Consider the following 22,954-nt stretch of genomic DNA (forward strand, 5'->3'; position numbering starts at 1 on the left):
TTCCTTGAGGTGTCAGAGGAAAAGAAGAATAGAAGGAGAAGGTAGATAGAAGAGAATTCGAACTTATCAAGAAGGATAGAGTTCGAATTGCACCTTGAGGAGGAGTGTTAGTCCCTTAAATAGAAGGATGTGAGAAGAGGGGAAGAATTTTCGAAATTAAATTAAAAGATTTTTAGAATAATAAAAAGAAATTTGAAATTTTGATTGAGATTTTCGAAAATTAAGATTGGGAAAGAAATTAAGTGATTTTGAAAAAGATTTTGAAATTAGAAATTAAAAAGATATGATTGAAACTTAATTTTGAAAAAGATGTGATTAAAAAGATATGATTGAGAAGATATGATTGAAAATCAAATTAAATTGAGAAAGTTTTAAAATTAAAGTTGATTACTTGACTAACAAGAAATTAGAAGATATGATTCTAGAATTAAAACTTTTGATCCTTTCTTAATAGGCAAGTAACAACTAGAAAATTTTGAATTAAATTATTAATTGTAGCAAGAATTTTCGAAAATAGTAATAAATAAAAAAATTGAAAAGAAATTGATTTTGAAGAATTATGAAAACTTCAAAAAAAATTTAAATTAAAAACAAAATCTTCCCTCTTATGTCATCCTGGCGTTAAACGCCCAGAATGGCATCCATTCTGGCGTTTAACGCCCAAAATGCTACCTTTATGGGCGTTAAACGCCCAGCTAGGAGGTACCCTGGCTGGCGTTTAAACGCCAGTTTTTCTTTTTCACTGGGCGTTTTGAACGCCCAGCTTTTTCTGTGTAATTCCTCTGCTAAATGTTCTGAATCTTCAATTTTCTGTGTTATTGACTTGAAAAGACACAATTTTGAAATTTTTTTTAAAATTTTTAATGATGAGAAACAATAGAAATGCAACTAAGATCAAATAAATAATGCATGCAAGACACCAAACTTAGAAGTTTGTATACTAAGGACTATAACAATTTGAAAATGCATGTAAGAAACAACAAAAGACACAGAATAAGAGAAATTAAAGATCAGAGCACTGAAATCATCAAGAACTACTTGAAGATCAATGAAGAACATAATGCATATATTCAAAAAATGCAAGAAGAATAAAGACATGCAATTGACACCAAACTAATATTTTTTATTTTTATGGTTTTATAAATTTTTTTGTGATTTTTCGAAAATTTAGTGGTAAAGAAAATAAAGGGGTTCAAAATTTTTATTAAGAGTTCTAGGAATCATTGCAATGCTAGTCTAAGACTCCGGTCCAGGAATTAGACATGGCTTACTAGCCAGCCAAGCTTTCACTGAAAGATCCGGTCCAAAACACTAGACATGGCCAATGGCCAGCCAAGCTTTAGCAGATCATTGCTAACAACAGCAAAATTGATAGAAATCAACATGCTCTTGTGATGATAAGTTGAAACCTCGGTCCAATAAGATTAGACATGGCTTTACAGCCTGCCAGACTTCAACAGATTATCATGAAACTCTAGAATTCATTCTTAAAAACTCTGAAGAACAAAATAGAAAATTTTTTTTGTATTAAAAAAAATTTTCGAAAATAAAAAGTAAAATTACCTAATCTAAGCAACAAGATGAACCGTCAGTTGTCCAAACTCGAACAATCCCCGGCAACGGCGCCAAAAACTTGGTGCAAGAAATTATGATCATCAACAATGGTGCCAAAGACTTGGAGCTCTCAAACGTGAATCACACTTTGTCACAATTCCGCATAACTAACCAGCAAGTGCACTGGGTCGTCCAAGTAATACTTTACGTGACTAAGGGTCGATCCCACGCAGACTGTCGGCTTGAAGCAAGCTATGGTCATCTTGTAAATCTCAGTCAGGCAGATTCAAATGGTTATGGAGGATTGATAATTAAAAGATGAATAAAACATAAAATAAAGATAGAGATACTTATGTAATTCATTGGTAGGAATTTCAGATAAGCGTATGAAGATGCTTTGTTCCTCCTGAACCTCTGCTTTCCTATTGCCTTCTTCCAATCATTCATACTTCTTTCCATGGCAAGCTTTATGTTGGGCATCACCGTTGTCAATGGCTACTTCCCGTCCTTTCAGTGAAAATGTTCTACGCACGCCGTCACCGCACGGCTAATCATCTGTCGGTTCTCGATCATGTTGGAATAGGATCCATTGATCCTTTTGCGTCTGTCACACGCCCAACACTCGCGAGTTTGAAGCTCGTCACAGTCATCCCTTCCCAGATCCTACTCAGAATACCACAGACAAGGTTTAGACATTCCGGATCTCAAGAATGGCCGCCAATAATTCTAGCCTATACCACGAAGGTTCTATTCTTAGATTAGAAACCCAAGAGATACACATTCAAGCTTGTTTGAATGTAGAACGGAAGTGGTTGTCAGGCACGCGTTCATAGGTGAGAATGGTAATGAGTGTCACATAATCATCACATTCATCATGTTCTTGTGTGCGAATGAATATCTTAGAGAAGAAGTAGGCGTGAATTGAATAAAAAAACAGTAGTACTTTGCATTAATTCATGAAGAACAGCAGAGCTCCACACCTTAATCTATGGTGTGTAGAAACTCCACCATTGAAAATACAAAAGTGATAATGGTGGTCATTGGCTTCGGTCCCAGAGAGGGAACCCGAAGAACCAAGATGAAAATACAATAGTAAAAGGTCCTATTTATAGAGAACTAGTAGCCTAGGATTTACAGAAATAAGTAATTAATGCAGAAATCTTCTTCCGGGCCCACTTGGTGTGTGCTTGGGCTGAGCATTGAAGCTTTCATATGTAGAGACTTTTCTTGGAGTTAAATGCCAGCTTTTGTGCCAGTTTGGGCGTTTAACTCCAGCTTTTGTGCCAGTTCTGGCGTTTTGACGCCATAATTCTTATGCTGACTTGGAATGCCGGTTTGGGCCAACAAATCTTGGGAAAAGTATAGACTATTATATATTGCTGGAAAGCCCAGGATGTCTACTTTCCAATGCAATTGAGAGTGCGCCAATTGGGCTTCTATAGCTCCAGAAAATCTACTTCGAGTGCAGGGAAGCCAGAATCCAACAGCATCTGTAGTCATTTTTTAGCCTCTGAATCAGATTTTTGCTCAGGTCCCTCAATTTTAGCCAGAAAATATCTGAAATCATAGAAAAATACACAAACTCATAGTAAAGTCCAGAAATGTGATTTTTAAATAAAAACTAATAAAAACATAATAAAAACTAACTAAAACATACTAAAAATAATGCCAAAAAGCGTATAAATTATCCGCTCATCAACAACTTCATTTCAAAATGAAGTACTCAACTTTGCACCTTTTGTTGAACGTAAGTGTAGTCCAACATGGTTCTAGGCGCCAAGATGTCCAAAGACAACAATGAAAAAGTACAACGCTCATCTGACAAAAACTTGACCAACTACACTGTTATCCAAGTTCTCACTACTGGTATTCCCCTGTATAAAAAGGACCAGTATCGAGTCACTTTACAAGCTCCCCATTTTGTGGCTCTGATGAGCAGATAATTTATACGCTTTTTGGCATTGTTTTTAGTATGTTTTTAGTATGTTTTAGTTAGTTTTTATTTTGTTTTTATTAGTTTTTATTTAAAAATCACATTTCTAGACTTTACTATGAGTTTGTGTATTTTTCTGTGATTTCATGTATTTTCTGACTGAAATTGAGGGACCTGAGCAAAAATCTGATTCAGAGGCTGAAAAAGGACTGCAGATGCTGTTGGATTCTGACCTCCCTGCACTCGAAGTGGATTTTCTGGAGCTACAAAAGCCCAATTGGCACGCTCTCAATTGTGTTGGAAAGTAGACATCCTGGGCTTTCCAGCAATATATAATAGTCCATACTTTGCCCAAAATTTGATGGCTCAAACCGGCGTTCCAAGTCAGCTTAAGAATTCTGGCGTCAAAACGCCAGAACTGGCACAAAAGCTGGAGTTAAACGCCCATACTGGCACAAAAGCTGGCGTTTAACTCCAAGAAAAGTATCTACATGTGAAAGCTTGAATGCTCAGCCCAAGCACACACCAAGTGGGCCCCGAAAGTGGATTTCTACACTAACTATTCTAGCTTACTCATTTTCTGTAACCCTAGGTCACTAGTTTATTAAAAAAACTACTTTTAGTGATTCATTTGGTACCTCATGACACTTTACACATTTCATATTGTATTTATGACGGCATGAGTCTCTAAACCCCATGGTTGGGGGTGAGGAGCTCTACTGTGTTTTGATGAATTAATGCAATTACTACTGTTTTCCATTCAATCACGCTTGTTTTTATTCTAAGATATTCACTCGCACTTCAACTTGATGAATGTGATGATCCGTGAAACTCATCACCATCCTCAACCTATGAACGCATGCCTGACAACCACCTCCGTTCTACCTTAGACTAAGTGTATATCTCTTAGCCTCCTGATTCAGATCAGAGTCTTCGTGGTAGAGGCTAGAATTATCGGCAGCCATTCCTGAGATCTGGAAAGTCTAAACCTTGTCTGTGGTATTCCGAGTAGGATCTGGGAAGGGATGACTGTGACGAGCTTCAAACTCATGAGTGCTAGGTGTAGTGACAGACGCAAAAGGATCAATGGATCCTATTCCAACATGAGTGAGAACCGACAGATGATTAGTCGTGCGGTGACAGCGCATTTGGACCATTTTCACTGAGAGGACGGATGGTAGCCATTGACAACGGTGATCCACCAACATACAGCTTGCCATGGAAGGAGCCTTGCGTGTGTGAAGAAGAAGACAGTAGGAAAGCAGAGATTCAGAAGACAGAGCATCTCCAAAACCTCAACCTGTTCTCCATTACTGCATAACAAGTATTTATTTCATGTTCTTTTACTTTTTACAATTAAATCTGAGAATTACTGATATCCTGACTAAGAGTTACAAGATAACCATAGCTTGCTTCAAGCCGACAATCTCCGTGGGATCGACCCTTACTCACGTAAGGTATTACTTGGACGACCCAGTGCACTTGCTGGTTAGTTGTGCGGAATTGCAAAAGTGTGATTGTAATTTCGTGCACCAAGTTTTTGGCGTTGTTGCCGGGGATTGTTCAAGTTTGGACAACTGACGGTTTATCTTGTTACTTAGATTAGGAATAATTTATTTTTGTTGGTTTAGAGTCACTAAATTTGAGTCTTTTATTTGAGTTTAGTTTCATATTTTAAGTTTGGTGTCAATTGCATGCTTGTATTTTCTTTCAATTTTTTGAATTTGCATGTTCTTAGTTCTTTCTTGATCTTTAAAACTTCTAAGTTTGGTGTCTTCTTTATGTTTTCCTTTAAATTTTCGAAAATTTGTGTTTGATTTTCTAAAAATTTTAAGTTTGGTGTCCCTTGTGCTTTTATTTACTTAAAAAATTTTCAAAAATTTGTTCTTGGTTTTCATCTTGATCTTCAAAGTGTTCTTGGTGTTCATCTTGACATTCAAAGTTTTCTTGTTTGTTCTCTTTGTTTTGATCTAAAATTTCTGAGTTTAGTGTCATTTTGTTGTTTTTCTCTTTTCTCATTAAAATTCAAAAATTAAAAAAATATCTTTTCCCTATTTTACTCATAAATTTCGAAATTTTGCATTAAATTAGTCAAAGATTTTCAAAATCATATTTTTTTAGTCAAGTCAAAATTCTAATTTCAAAAATTGATCTTTTCAAATCTTTTTCAAAAATCAAATCTTTTTAATTTCTTCAATCATATCTTTTTAATCATATCTTTTTTTTTATAAATTACAATCATATCTTCTCAATCATATCTTTTCCAAAATAATTTTCAATCATATCTTTCTAATTGCTAATTCCAAAATCTTTTTAATTAATTAATTAATTTAGTTTTCAATTTGCTTGTATTTCATTTTCTTCTAATTTTCGAAACTTTTATTTTAACTTCCATTTATTTTGTTTTATTTTATTCAGTTACTTTTAATTAAATAAAATAAAAATATTTAAAAATATAATTTATTTGCAATTTATATCAATTTCCTTTTCTCCATCATGGACATAAGTGGAAATGAACAGTCCAGAAGTACTCTGGGGTCATATGCTAACCCCATTACAGCTGCATATGAGAGTAGCATCTGTATACCTCCCATCAAAGCAAGCAGCTTTGAGCTAAATCCTCAGCTCATCATCATGGTGCAGCAAAATTGCCAGTATTCTGGTCTTCCACAGGGAGAACCTACTGAGTTTCTGGCACAGTTCTTACAAATTGCTGACACAGTACGTGATAAAGAAGTGGATCAGGATGTCTACAGATTATTACTGTTTCCATTTGCTGTAAAAGATCAAGCTAAGAGGTGGTTAAACAACCAACCCACAGCATGCATAAAAACATGGATACAATTATCAGACAAATTCCTGAATCAATTTTACCCTCCAAAAAGGATGACACAGCTGAGGCTGGACATCCAAGGCTTTAAACAAGAGGATCATGAATCCATTTATAATGCGTAGGAGAGGTATAGAGGGATGCTAAGGAAATACCCCTCTGAAATGTTTTCAGAGTGGATACAGTTAGACATCTTTTACTATGGGCTTACAGAAAGAGCTCAAACGTCTCTAGACTACTCAGCTGGTGGATCTATACACATGAGAAAGATGATTGAAGAAGCTCAAGAACTCAGATACGGTTGCTAGAAATCAACATCTGTACTCAAGCAGTGAGTCCTCTATAAAAGAAGAGGCTAGGGCAGTAACTACTAATCCTAATCCTCAAGAACAGATTGTTGAACTTAATCAGCAATTACTCCTTATGACAAAACAATTAGCAGAATTCAAAGAGATGCTCCAAGACACTAAAAATGCTAACAAGAATATAGAAGCACAATTGAAGCAGACAAGACAGCAGCTATCTAAACAGATAACAGAAGAATGCCAAGTCGTTCAACTAAGGAGCGGGAAGACATTGAATAATACAGCTCAAAGTAGCAGAAAGCCAAGAAGGGAACAACTGACAGAGGATGACCAAACCACTGCCCAAAATCCCTCTGAGGACAGCAAGAGCCCAGAGAGGAATAATTCTGGTGTTTAAACGCCAGAAAAGGGTGAAAGATTGGCGTCAAACGCCCAGTGGATGCCCACTTCTGGCGTTCAAACGCTAGAAAAGGGAGAAAAGTTGGCGTTAAACGCCCATTCCTTGCCCAATTCTGGCATTCAAACGCCAGAAAAGGGTGGGAAGCTGGCGTTAAACGCCCATCCAACACCCAATCCTGGCGTTCAAACACCAATAAGAGATCAGACACCTGCAAGTGCTGATAGTAACCCCTCTAAGAAGGCTTCTCCAACCACCTCTGTAGGGAATAAACCTGCAGCAACTAAGGTTGAAGAATATAAAGCCAAGATGCCTTATCCTCAGAAACTCTGCCAAGCAGAACAGGGTAAACAATTTGCCCGCTTTGCAAACTATCTCAGGACTCTTGAGATAAAGATCCCGTTTGCAGAGGTACTTGAGCAAATACCCTCTTATGCTAAGTTCATGAAAGAGATCTTAAGTCATAAGAAGGATTGGAGAGAAACTGAAAAAGTTTTTCTCACTGAAGAATGCAGTGCAGTCATTCTGAAAAGCTTACCAGAGAAGCTTAAAGATCCAGGAAGCTTTATGATACCATGCACATTAGAGGATGCTTGTACCAAGACAGATCTATGTGACCTTGGAGCAAGTATCAACCTAATACCTGCATCCACTATCAGAAAGCTTGGCTTGACTGAAGAAGTCAAACCAACCCGGATATGTCTTCAACTTGCCGATGGCTCCATTAAATATCCATCAGGCATAATTGAGGACATGATTGTCAAGGTTGGGCCATTTGCCTTTCCCACTAACTTTGTAGTGCTGGAAATGGAGGAGAACAAGAGTACAACTCTCATTCTAGGAAGACCTTTCCTAGCAATTAGACGAACTCTTATTGATGTACAAAAAGGGGAAGTGACCCTAAGAGTCAATGATGATGAGTTCAAGTTAAATGCTGTCAAAGCTATGTGTAACACCCTACCACACTAAGCTTTACGCTTAAGTCGTAAAACGAAGGTGGTGTGGTATTACAACCTCTAAAATAAAATGAGTACATATAATAGCAGAAGAATTATAATATGCTAGGAGCCTTGAAGAATAGGGGAAATAAAAATCGCGAGATAAAAGCGCAACGCTCAAGGAACGAGTTAACTTGCGTGCTAAGAAAACCGTAACTGTCAAACATAAGATAACAGAAGTAGGAATAGAGTGCCAAAGATACAAAATAACAAGCTCCTAACTCAGCCTGCGAAGTCAAGACTGGTCGGAGAATATTTACACATATATACATACATATCCAAAACCCAAAAGTACATATACACAATCCTACCTCTCCATAAACCTCTAAGAGGATCAAAATAACAAGTTATGCGGAGAGAAAACCAAGTACACACACACACATATATATATATATATATATATATATCCACTCTGCTTCAAGAGTCCAAACGCCTAACGAGATGCCTCTCGACCTACATCTGAAAAACAACAACATAGTATGGAATGAGAACCGGAGGTTCTCAGTATGGTAAAGGTGCCACACACATAATATATAAGGTCTTGGGAATGCCAGAGGCAATCCTAGAACGCCGACACTCAGATTATAGAGCTTAAAGTATTAAACAGAAGCCATAAAAGGTGGTTTCCTAAAAATATTTAATCCTAACTTAACTTAACCTTAAATCTAAGTCCTATACTGCCATTCCTCCATACCTCCAACTCCATCATGCATTTTCACAGACAAATAGACAGATAAAGGCAAACACAAGAAGGTTACAACTACTGCAGGTAACAAATACACATTTAGCATGGCAAATACAGATAGGCACACCCAATTAGAGCACAAGCAAGTAATTCAAGTAATATGCATATAATGCATGCATGTCCTACGGCTGATGAGGCTCATCTGTCGGTTATCCAGCCAACTCGACAAGTCTAAATTGTCCTTAGACTGTCCCCCGACGTGCATCCTCAAGAGTCTATGCATAGATTTTTCTCAAATAATCAATATTGCTCAATGGGGGTAACATTCCCGGGAATTTATATAGTGCCCGATCACACTTACGTCGTAGGGTCAACAGAGTATCGAGTTTTCAACCTGGTACACGTGGTGGCAAGCCACGACACTTAATCCAGAGAATCTCGTATCTCAGATTATTCAAATTCATAAGCCATATAAATAATTCAATTAAAATTCATCAACATCCACATCATTCTCAATCACATCTCATTCATCATTATACGTCAATCATATTCAATCATTATCCTTCATTATCACATCTCCCATTCCGTCCATCAATAGTTCCAATTCAAAACATAATTCATTCTTTTCCAAATGAATCAAACTTAAAACATGCTCATTTTCTTAATAACTCAAAATCAAACCATATAACCTTTGAATCTAAATCTTTATAAATAATCATATAAACAAAATCTCTAATTTTTATAAAATTTCGGCAGCATCTCCTCAAAAACTTGGACTTTGCCACCCTTTTCGGGTCCAAACCTGCTTTCTTTTCAATTCAACATACCCTTCCTTATCATCATAACAGTCACCACAATAAATCTACTTTAGATTAACAATTATACTCATACAATATTCAAATCCAATAACCAAAATTCAACTAAGGATCATAGTTCACTAATTCTAGGCTTCTAACACAAAATATCTCAAATCAATAATTCACCAAATCATTAATTAATCAACAAGCACTAAACCAACCATGTTCATCAATAATAACATTCAACCATAATTCTCTCCAAATTAACATAACAACATTCACCATCCAAAATTAATAACTAATTATCCAATAAAATTCAACCAAATATATTCATCGACAAATTACTAAACATTAAACATACACCTGCATTCCAACTTATCCTATGGTCGTCTAGCCTAAGTTTTCACAGAACATTATATATTAAATGCAAGAAACCTAAACCATACCTTGGCCGATTTCCACGTAACGACCAAAGCTATTTATTCAAAACCAAGGCAGCCCCTCAAAACTCAACTAATCCGCTTCCTCCAAGTTCCAGTATTCACAATTTCAAGCTCCAATTATTTATTCACAACCTAATACATATTCATAACACATATATATCCAATTTAATACTCAAAGCTCAAATTCAATGAAGATAAAATAGAATTATCGTATCCTCACCTTACCCAAGCTTCACATAAGCAAGAGTGAACGTTTTCCTCAAGCTAATTGGATCCTAAAACATAAAAAATCAAAGAAACTCAATCTTCACATTCAAAAATCCGAAAATTGGGGGAAAAGAGGGCTGAGAGTGATTAAACAAGTTACTAGTGAAATTATTCCGGTAGAAATGTAGAGCTCGACGCGGTGGACGCGTGGCCGCAAACGGTGCGGCGATTGGAGCTCGGACGGAGAAGTTACGGGGATCGGAAATTTTCCGTAAAGTTACGGAAGCTTTCTCCCCTCCCTGGAAGTGTTTCACGCTGCTGCATCCAAATGAGGGAGAGAAAGGGGTTCAGCCTCATTTAATGAGTTGGTCCGGTTGGACCGACAGCCCAGTTTGGGTTTGGTTCAACCGGTTCGGCCCGTTCGGTCCAATTTTGGACCGTTTTCTTCAAAATTGGTATCAAAATTCTTGTTTCGATGAGCTCTATCCTAATTTAATATAATATTCACATTTCTAATCCTCCTTATTAAAAACTAATTTATTGACTAATTATCTACTAATTTAACCGGGGTTTACATCCTACCCACCTAATAAAGAATTTTCCCTCAAAATTCAAATCTAGTTACCTGAAAAGAGATGTGGATAGTCTTTTCGTATATCTGATTCGAGCTCCCAGGTATGCTCCTCGATACCAGCTCGACTCCAAGCTACTTTTACCAATGATACTTCCCTTCCGCGTAATCGTTTAATACTGATGTCATCAATTCTCACCGGAATTACTGGGAGTGTTAGATATTCTCTTACTTGAATTGGTTCTGGTTCCAGAACATGACTTGCATCAGGAGTATACTTCCGAAGCTGTGACACATGGAACACATCGTGCAAATTCGAAAGATACAGTGGTAAGGCAATTCTATAAGCCACTGGCCCAATTCTCTTCAGGATCTCAAACGGTCCAATATAACGGGGATTTAGTTTCTTAGTCTTAATAGCTCTTCCCACTCCAGTGGTTGGTGTAACTTTCAAAAAGACATGTTCTCCTTCTTCGAATTCCAAAGGCTTTCGCCTCTGGTCAACATAGCTCTTTTGGCGGCTTTGGGCTATAACCATTCGACTACGAATCTTCTTTATCTGCTCAGTCGTTTCAGCTATCATCTCAGGCCCTAATAAACTCCTTTCTCCAGTTTCATACCAACACAACGGAGATTGACATTTCCTGCCATACAGAGCCTCATATGGAGCCATCCCGATGCTCGCATGATAGCTATTATTATAAGCAAACTCTACTAATGGCATATACCGATCCCAGCTCGCCGGTTGGTCTAAAACACAAGCCCTTAGCATATCCTCCAAGGTCTGAATAGTTCTCTCTGACTGACCATCTGTCTGAGGGTGATACGCAGTACTCAAGCTTAACTGAGTCCCAAATGCACGCTAAAAAGCTCCCCAGAATCTTGATGTGAAGCGAGGATCCCTATCAGATATAATGGTAAAAAGCACGCCATGCAACCTGACAACCTCTTTAATATACATTCGAGCTAATTCTTCCATTGTACAACTTATTCGAATAGGAAGAAAGTGAGCTGATTTTGTCAGTCGATCCACAACCACCCAAATAGCGTCACAACCAGACCGGGTCCTAGGCAAACCTATCACAAAGTCCATTGTAATACTCTCCCATTTCCATTGTGGAATCTCTAAAGGCTGAAGGGTCCCTGATGGTCTCTGATGCTCAATCTTCACCTTTTGACACGTTAAACATTTAGATACATGCAATGCCACATCATTCTTCATACCTGGCCACCAGAACATCGCTTTCAGATCTTGATACATTTTAGTGCTCCCTGGGTGAATTGAAAACCCGCTGTTATGAGCTTCCTTCAAGATTCTCTGTCGCAGGTCTCCAATATCTGGCACAATAATCCGGTTCTTGAACCTCCACAAACCATCCTGTCCTTCTGATACTCTCCACTGTTTTCCTTGTTCAACTGCTGGTAATACCTTACGTAATGCTTCACTGTCTCGATGAGCCTTCAAAAGTTCTGATTTAAAATCACTTGAAATCTGCAACTGACTTAAACAAAAAATTCTAGATTCTTCTCTAATTCCCAAATTCAAACCTTGAAATGCTCTTAGTAATTCTTCTTCCCATAGCATCATCCAAGCTACATATAAAGATTTCCGACTCAAGGCATCCGCCACAACATTCGCTTTTCCTGGATGATAATTCAATTCAAAATCATAATCTTTCAGGAGCTCCATCCACCTCCTCTGACGCATATTCAACTCTTTCTGCTCAAAAAGATACTTCAAACTCTTATGGTCTGAGAAAACATGAAACCTAACTCCATAGAGGTAGTGCCTCCAAATCTTTAAAGCAAACACAATGGCAGCAAGCTCCAAATCATGTGTTGGGTAGTTCATCTCATGCGGCCTTAACTGCCGTGAGGCGTATGCTACAACATTCTAGTGCTGCATCAGAACCCACCCCAACCCTTTCAGAGATGCATCACAATACACTTCAAACGGTTCACTTGGTTCAGGTAATACCAATACAGGTGCAGTAGTCAACCTGTGCTTCAATGCTTGGAAACTCTCTTCACATTCCGGAGTCCAGATAAAAGGCGTGTCCTTCCTAGTCAACTTAGTTAAAGGTAAGGCGAGCTGTGAAAATCCTTTAATGAATCTGCGATAATACCCCGCCAAACCTAGGAAACTCCTGATCTCTGTCACTGAAGTTGGTCGCTCCCAATTCATCACTGCTTCCACCTTAGCAGGATCCACAGCTATCCCCTGCTTACTCACCACGTGACCGAGAAACTTCACTTCACTCTTCCAGAACTCACATTTAGATAACTTAGCATATAACTTCCTGTCTCTCAGAATTTTCAGCACAGTTCGCAAGTGATCATCATGTTCCTCTTCAGACTTAGAATAAACAAGAATATCATCAATGAAGACAATAACAAACTTGTCCAAATACGGTCGAAAAATCCTGTTCATATAATCCATAAATACTGCCGGGGCATTAGTTAACCCAAAAGACATCACTGTATACTCATAATGACCATAACGCATCCTGAAAGCAGTTTTCGGAATATCCTCGTCTCTAACCCTTATCTGATGATACCCGGATCGCAGGTCAATCTTAGAAAACACACCGGCACCCTGTAACTGATCCATTAGATCATCGATTCTAGGCAACGGATATTTATTCTTCACAGTGATCTTATTCAATTGCCGATAATCGACACACAACCGCATACTTCCGTCCTTCTTCTTTACCAGTAGCACTGGCGCTCCCCACAGAGAAACACTTGGTCGGATAACATGCTTACTCAACAGATCTTCCAGCTGAGCTTTCAGTTCAGCCATTTCTAAAGGTGACGTCCTATAAGGAGTAATTGAAATCGGACCAGCTCCAGGAACTAACTCAATTGCGAATTCCACTTCCCGGTTAGGTGGAAATTCACTAATATCATTCAGAAACACATCTGGAAATTCACATACAACGGAAATCTTCTCTAAACTCTGATCATCACCTGATACTCCCGCAGTTAATAACATAATACTCTGACATTTGGTTCCAGAACAGTTTACTATCATAGAATTCAAATAGTAACTATTCACCACAACCGGTGCTTCTGACCCTTCCGGCATAAACTATACTGACTTTTCAGAACAATCAAGTAAAACATGATTCTTGGATAACCAATCCAATCCCAAAATTAGATCAAGACCAGTCATAGGCAAACAAATCAAATCATGCACAAATTCACGCTGTTGTACTCGAAAGGGAACTTGTGGACATCCTATCCTAGTCACCATAGCTTCATGAGTACCATTATATACTTTCAAATCATAACCTAAAACCACCATTCTCAATCCTATTTCATGGGCCTTTTCAAATGCAATAAATGAATGACTTGCTCCTAAATCAAATAAAGCATTTAAGATTTTACCAGCCATTTCACAATTACCTCTAATCAGTGTCTCAGATCCCTCAGCACCTATGGTAGAAATGGTGTATTCTCTCCCCGGCTGCTGCACCCTACTAGTCTCATACTTTTTCTTCTCCAGACAATTACTGGCTATATGCCCGGACTGTCCACAGGAATAGCACACTCCAAGTCCTAGTCTGTATGGAACTCCAGGATGATACTTTCCGCACTTCTGACAATTTAGATCTTGCTGTGGCTGCTTCCCAAACCTTTTTCCTTGACTAGCATTAGTATTCGGCCTTCTGTAATTACCTTGACCCTGAGTCTGCTGTGGAACAAAACCTCCATGCTTGAAATTCCTACCTCTCGGGACAAAATTCCTCCCTGAAGGCCTCTGAAAAGGCACCCTCAAACTCCCTTTCTCTGCTACCGCCTTCCTCACACAATCCTCATCCACCCTACTCTTATTCACCAATTCAGAAAATACTCTGATCTCCATTGGGGCAATGAAGCTCAGAATATCGCTCCGAATACCTCCCTCATATTTAATACACCCATTCAACAAAATCTTCAGGCGCACCTTGACAGATACGAGAAAAGTGACATAACTCCTCAAATTTGCTAGTATACTCAACAACAGTCATCTGTCCCTGCTTTAACTGCATCAGTTCAAGTTTCTTGGCATTTCTGGCTGAATTAGGAAAGTACTTCTTATAGAACTCTGTCCGAAAAACCTCCCAAGGAATTGCAGCACGATCAGGCTGCAGGAAACGTCGTGTTCCCTGCCACCAATATTGAGCTTCACCTTGAAACTGATAAGTTCCAAATTCAACCCATTGCTCTTCAGGAACCTGTTGTGCCTGTAACGCCCTTTCCATTGCCTGAATCCAATTATCTGCATCAGTGGAATTTGAGGTTCCCCTAAAGGTTGGAGGGTGAACTTTCAGAAATGTAGCAAGCGTCATAGGACCGTCCTCATCATTATTGTTCCCATGATTACCCTGGTTCATCTGGTTACCCAGTGCCTCAGCTGTTGCCTGCATAGCTGCAGCCATATTTCCCAGGGCAGCCATAAAATCTACTGGATCAGTCCCTATGGGGGCAGGAGTAACAGTGCCTGTCCTACCTCTACCTCGCCCGCGAGCCGACATCTGGTCCCTATACACACCAAACAAGTGATATTAAGTTGATCAGTCTCAATATCGTAGGTCTAATGCTTTAAGTTCCAAATGCATGCTCACAAACGTTTATGCCATATATATCAGTCAGATATCCTAATAGCACGTAAACACATATACAGAGAATGCACAGAAGCACAATCAGTCCGTCTTTCAGGCTCTATAGGAACAAACTGCTCTGATACCATAATGTAACACCCTACCACACTAAGCTTTACGCTTAAGTCGTAAAACGAAGGTAGTGTGGTATTACGACCTCTAAAATAAAATGAGTACATATAATAGCAGAAGAATTATAATATGCTTGGAGCCTTGAAGAATAGGATAAATAAAAATCGCGAGATAAAAGTGCAACGCTCAAGGAACGAGTTAACTTGCGTGCTAAGAAAACCGTAACTGTCAAACATAAGATAACAGAAGTAGGAATAGAGTGCCAAAGATACAAAATAACAAGCTCCTAACTCAGCCTGCGAAGTCAAGACTGGCCAGAGAATATTTACACATATATACATACATATCCAAAACCCAAAAGTACATATACACAATCCTACCTCTCCATAAACCTCTAAGAGGATCAAAATAACAAGTTATGCAGAGAGAAAACCAAGTACACACACACACACACACACACACACACACACACACATATATATATATATATATATATATATATATATATATATACATCATAGCATAACAAAATAACCCTGTAACCACTCCGCTTCAAGAGTCTAGACGCCTAACGAGATGCCTCTCGACCTGCATCTGAAAAACAACAACATAGTATGGAATGAGAACCGGAGGTTCTCAGTATGGTAAAGGTGCCACACACATAATATATAAGGTCCTGGGAATGTCAGAGGCAATCCTAGAACGCCGACACTCAGATTATAGAGCTTAAATTATTAAACAGAAGCCATAAAAGGTGGTTTCCTAAAAATATTTAATCCTAACTTAACTTAACCTTAAATCTAAGTCCTATACTGCCATTCCTCCACACCTCCAACTCCATCATACATTTTCACAGACAAATAGACAGATAAAGGCAAACACAAGAAGGTTACAACTACTGCAGGTAACAAATACACATTTAGCATGGCAAATACAGATAGGCACACCCAATTAGAGCACAAGCAAGTAATTCAAGTAATATGCATATGATGCATGCATGTCCTATGGCTGATGAGGCTCATCTGTCGGTTATCCAGCTAACCCGACAAGTCTGAATTGTCCTTAGACTGTCCCCCGACGTGCATCCCCAAGAGTCTATGCATAGATTTTTCTCAAATAATCAATATTGCTCAATGGGGGTAACATTCCCGGGAATTTATATAGTGCCCGATCACACTTACGTCGTAGGGTCAACAGAGTATCGAGTTTTCAACCTGGTACACGTGGTGGCAAGCCACGACACTTAATCCAGAGAATCTCGTATCTCAGATTATTCAAATTCATAAGCCATATAAATAATTCAATTAAAATTCATCAACATTCACATCATTCTCAATCGCATCTCATTCATCATTATACGTCAATCATATTCAATCATTATCCTTCATTATCACATCTCCCATTCCGTCCATCAATAGTTCCAATTCAAAACATAATTCATTCTTTTCCAAATGAATCAAACTTAAAACATGCTCATTTTCTTAATAACTCAAAATCAAACCATATAACCTTTGAATCTAAATCTTTATAAATAATCATATAAACAAAATCTCTAATTTTTATAAAATTTCGGCAGCATCTCCTCTAAAACTCGGACTTTGCCACCCTTTTCGGGTCCAAACCTGCTTTCTTTTCAATTCAACATACCCTTCCTCATCATCATAACAGTCACCACAATAAATCTACTTCAGATTAACAATTATACTCATACAATATTCAAATCCAACAACCAAAATTCAACTAAGGATCATAGTTCACTAATCCTAGGCTTCTAACACAAAATATCTCAAATCAATAATTCACCAAATCATTAATTAATCAACAAGCACCAAACCAACCATGTTCATCAACAATAACATTCAACCATAATTCTCTCCAAATTAACATAACAACATTCACCATCCAAAATTAATAACTAATTATCCAATAAACTTCAACCAAATATATTCATCGACAAATTACTAAACATTAAACATACATATGCATTCCAACTTATCCTATGGTCGTCTAGCCTAAGTTTTCACAGAACATTATATATTAAATGCAAGAAACCTAAACCATACCTTGGCCGATTTCCACGTAACGACCAAAGCTATTTATTCAAAACCAAGGCAGCCCCTCAAAACTCAACTAATCCGCTTCCTCCAAGTTCTAGTATTCACAATTTCAAGCTCCAATTATTTATTCACAACCTAATACACATTCATAACACATATATATCCAATTTAATACTCAAAGCTCAAATTCAATGAAGATAAAATAGAATTATCATATCCTCACCTTACCCAAGCTTCACATAAGCAAGAGTGAACATTTTCCTCAAGCTAATTGGATCCTAAAACATCAAAAATCAAAGAAACTCAACCTTCACATTCAAAAATCTGAAAATTGGGGGGAAAAGAGGGCTGAGAGTGATTAAACAAGTTACTAGTGAAATTGTTCCGGTAGAAATGTAGAGCTCGACGCGGTGGACGCGTGGCCGCAAATGGTGCAGCGATTGGAGCTCAGACGGAGAAGTTACGGGGATCAAAAATTTACCGTAAAGTTACAGAAGCTTTCTCCCCTCCCTGGAAGTGTTTCACGCTGCTGCATCCAAATGAGGGAGAGAAAGGGGTTCGGCCTCATTTAATGAGTTGGTCCGGTTGGACCGACGGCCCAGTTCGGGTTTGGTTCAACCGGTTCGACCCGTTCGGTCCAATTTTGGACCATTTTCTTCAAAATTGGTGTCAAAATTCTCGTTTCGATGAGCTCTATCCTAATTTAATATAATATTCACATTTCTAATCCTCCTTATTAAAAACTAATTTATTGACTAATTATCTACTAATTTAACCGGGGTTTACACTATGCAGCATCCAAACACATCAAATGACTGCATGAGCGCTGATATTATTGACTCTTTGGTGGAAGAGATCAATATGACTTAAAGTCTCAAATCAGAGCTAGAGGACATCTTTAAAGATGATCAGCCTGATCTGGAGGAATTAAAGGAAATAAAAGAACCTCTGAAAATTCCTCAGGAAGAGGATAAGCCTCCTAAACCCGAGCTCAAACCACTACCACCATCCCTGAAATATTCATTTCTAGGAGAAGGTAACACTTTTCCGGTGATCATAAGCTCCGCTTTAAAGCCACAGGAAGAGAAAGCACTAATTCAGGTGCTGAGGACACACAAGACAGCTCTTGGGTGGTCCATAAGTGATCTTAAGGGCATTAGCCCAGCAAGATGCATGCACAAGATCCTATTGGAGGATGATGCTAAGCCAGTGGTCCAACCACAGAGGCAGCTAAATCCAGCCATGAAGGAGGTGGTGCAGAAAGAGGTCACTAAGTTATTAGAGGCTGGGATTATTTAACCTATTTCTGATAGCCCCTGGGTGAGCCCTGTCCACGTTGTCCCCAAGAAGGGAGGCATGACAGTGGTTCATAATGAAAAGAATGAACTGGTTCCTACAAGAACAGTTACAGGGTGGCATATGTGTATTGACTACAGAAGGCTTAATACAGCTACAAGAAAGGATCATTTTTCTTTACCATTCATAGACCAGATGCTAGAGAGACTAGCAGGTCATAAATACTACTGCTTTTTGGATGGCTATTCAGGTTACAACCAAATTGCAGTAAATCCTCAGGACCAAGAGAAAACAGCATTTACATGTCCTTTTGGAGTATTTGCCTACAGAAGGATGCCCTTTAGTCTGTGCAATGCACCTGCAACCTTTCAGAGGTGCATGCTCTCTATATTTTCTGATATGGTAGAAAAATTTTGGAAGTCTTTATGGATGAATTTTCAGTATTTGGAGACTCATTCAGCTCCTGCCTTGACCATTTAGCACTTGTTCTGAAAAGATTCCAAGAGACCAACCTAGTTTTAAACTGGGAAAAATGTCACTTTACGGTGACTGAAGGAATTGTCCTTGGGCATAAAATTTCAAATAAGGGAATAGAGGTGGATCAAGTTAAAGTGGAGGTAATTGAAAAATTACCACCACCTGCCAATGTTAAAGCAATCAGAAGCTTTCTAGGGCATGCAGGATTCTATAGGAGGTTTATAAAGGATTTTTCAAAAATTACAAAACCTCTGAGCAACCTGCTAGCTGCTGACACGCCATTTGTCTTTGACACAGAGTGTCTGCGGGCGTTTGAAACCCTGAAAGCTAAGCTGGTCACAGCACCAGTCATATATGCACCAGACTGGACATTACCATTCAAACTAATGTGTGATGCGAGTGACCATGCCATTGGTGCAGTGCTGGGACAGAGGCAAAATAAGCTTTTGCACATCATTTACTATGCCAGCCGTGTTCTAAATGACGCACAAAAAAACTACACAACCACAGAAAAAGAGTTGCTTGCAGTGGTTTATGCCATTGACAAGTTTAGATCCTATTTAGTAGGTTCAAAGGTGATTGTGTATACTGACCATGCTGCTCTTAAAAACCTACTCACAAAGCAAGATTCAAAATCCAGGCTCATAAGATGGGTGTTGCTTCTGCAAGAGTTTGATATAGAAATAAGAGACAGAAAAGGGACAGAGAACCAAGTAGCTGATCACCTGTCCCGGATAGAACCAGTAGCAGGGGCGTCCCTCCCTCCTACTGAGATCTCTGAGACCTTTCCGGATGAGCAACTCTTCACCATTCAGGAAGCACCATGGTTTGCAGACATTGCAAATTATAAAGCTATGAGGTTCATACCCAAGGAGTACAGCAGGGTGCAAACGAAAAAACTAATTTCTGATGCAAAGTACTACTTATGGGATGAACCATATCTCTTTAAGAAATGTACAGACAGAATGATCCGTAGATGTGTGCCCAGAGAAGAGGCACAGAAGATCCTATGGCATTGCCATGGATCACAGTATGGAGGACATTTCGGAGGTGAGTGAATGGTGCACGAAATTGTGATGTCCAGGCTCAAACTATTCCTGGCACGTGAGCAACTTGGTATGCGTAATCGTGATTACACATTCATAATTTGTCACAACTTCGATACAACTAACCAGCAAGTGCACTGGGTCGTCCAAGTAATACCTTACGTGAGTAAGGGTCGAATCCCACGGAGATTGTTGGTATGAAGCAAGCTATGGTCACCTTGTAAATCTCAGTCAGGCAGATATAAATTGATAATGGTGTTTTTGAATATTAATTAATAAAATAGGGATAGAGATACTTATGTAAATCATTGGTAGGAATTTCAGATAAGCGAATGGAGATGCTTTTCGTTCCTCTGAACCTCTGCTTTCCTGCTATCTTCATCCAATCAGTCTTACTCCTTTCCATGGCTGGCTTTATGCAAGGGCATCACCGTTGTCAGTGGCTACATCCCCTCCTCTCAGTGAATAATATGCTCACGCACCCTGTCACGGCACGGCTATTCATCTGTCGGTTCTCGATCATGCTGGAATAGGATTCACCCTCCTTTTGCGTCTGTCACTAACGCCCAACACTCGCGAGTTTGAAGCTCGTCACAGTCATTCAATCATTGAATCCTACTCAGAATACCACAGACAAGGTTTAGACCTTCCGGATTCTCTTGAATGCCGCCATCATTCTAGCTTACGCCACGAATATTCCGGTTAAGAGATCTAAGAGATATTCATTCTAGCTTATTTCATGTAGAACGGAAGTGTTTGTCAGGCACGTGTTCATAGGGGAGATGGTGATGAGCGTCACACATAATCATCACCTTCATCACGTTCTTGGGTGCGAATGGATATCTTAGAAGCGAAATAAGATGAATTGAATAGAAAACAGTAGTACTTGCATTAATCTTTGAGGAACAGCAGAGCTCCACACCTTAATCTATGGAGTGTAGAAACTCTACCGTTAAAAATACATAAGTGAAGGTCCAGGCATGGCCGAGATGGCCAGCCCCCTAAAACGTGATCAAAGGATCATAAGGTAATCCAAAGATGCCTAATACAATAGTAAGAGGTCCTATTTATAAAAAACTAGCTACTAGGGTTTACATGAGTAAGTATTTGATGTATAAATCCACTTCCGGGGCTCACTTGGTGTGTGTTTGGGCTGAGCTTTAAGTGTTGCACGTGCAGAGGCCATTTGTGGAGTTGAACACCAGTTTTTGTGCCAGTTTGGGCGTTCAACTCTGGTTTTGGATCCTTTTCTGGCGCTGGACGCCAGATTTGGGTAGAAAGCTGGCGTTGAACGCCAGTTTATCTCGTCTATTCTTGGCCAAAGTATGGACTATTATATATTGCTGGAAAGCCCTGGATGTCTACTTTCCAACGCAATTGAAAGCGCGCCATTTTGAGTTCTGTAGCTCCAGAAAATCCACTTTGAGTGCAGGGAGGTCAGAATCCAACAGCATCAGCAGTCCTTTTTCAACCTCTGAATCTGATTTTTGCTCAAGTCCCTCAATTTCAGCCAGAAAATACCTGAAATCATAGAAAAATACACAAACTCATAGTAAAGTGCAGAAATGTGAATTTAACACAAAATCTATTAAAAACATCCCTAAAAGTAACTAGATCCTACTAAAAACATACTAAAAACAATGTCAAAAAGCGTATAAATTATCCGCTCATCACAACACCAAACTTAAATTGTTGCTTGTCCCCAAGCAACTGAAAATCAAAATAGGATAAAAAGAATAGAATATACTATAAATTTCAAACTATCAATGAAACAGAGCTTCAATCATATGAGCGGGACTTATAGCTTTTTGCCTCTTGAATAGTTTTGGCATCTCACTTTATCCATTGAGGTTCAGAATGATTGGCATCTATAAGAACTCAGAGTTCAGATAGTGTTATTGATTCTCCTAGTTCAGTATGATGATTCTTGAACACAGCTATTTTATGAGTCTTGGCCGTGGCCCTAAGCACTTTGTTTTCCAGTATTACCACCGGATACATAAATGCCACAGACACATAATTGGGTGAACCTTTTCAGATTGTGACTTAGCTTTGCTAAAGTCCCCAATTAGAGGTGTCCAGGGTTCTTAAGCACACTCTTTTTTTGCTTTGGACCTTGACTTTAACCGCTCAGTCTCAAGTTTTCACTTGACACCTACACGCCACAAGCACATGGTTAGGGACAACTTGGTTTAGCCGCTTAGACCAGGATTTTATTCCTTTAGGCCCTCCTATCCACTGATGCTCAAAGCCTTGGGATCCTTTTTATTTGCCCTTGCCTTTTAGTTTTAAGGGTTATTGGCTTTTTGCTCTTGCCTCTTGGTTTTAAGAGCTTTTGGCTTTTTCTGCTTGCTTTTTCTTTTTCTTTCTATATTTTTTTTTTGCCTATTTTTTTTCTATTTTTTTTTCTGCAAGCTTTGTTCTTTGCTGCTTTTTCTTGCTTCAAGAATCATTTTTTTGATTTTTCAGATTATCAAATAACATGTCTCCTAGTCATCATTCTTTCAAGAGCCAACATATTTAACATTCTTAAACAACAACTTCAAAAGACATATGCACTGTTCAAGCATACATTCAGAAAACAAGAAGCATTGTCACCACATCAATATAATTAAACTAAGTTCAAGGATAAATTCAAAA

This window comes from Arachis hypogaea, chromosome 18 (assembly GCF_003086295.3).
Source record: "Arachis hypogaea cultivar Tifrunner chromosome 18, arahy.Tifrunner.gnm2.J5K5, whole genome shotgun sequence".
Taxonomy (NCBI): Eukaryota; Viridiplantae; Streptophyta; class Magnoliopsida; order Fabales; family Fabaceae; genus Arachis; species Arachis hypogaea.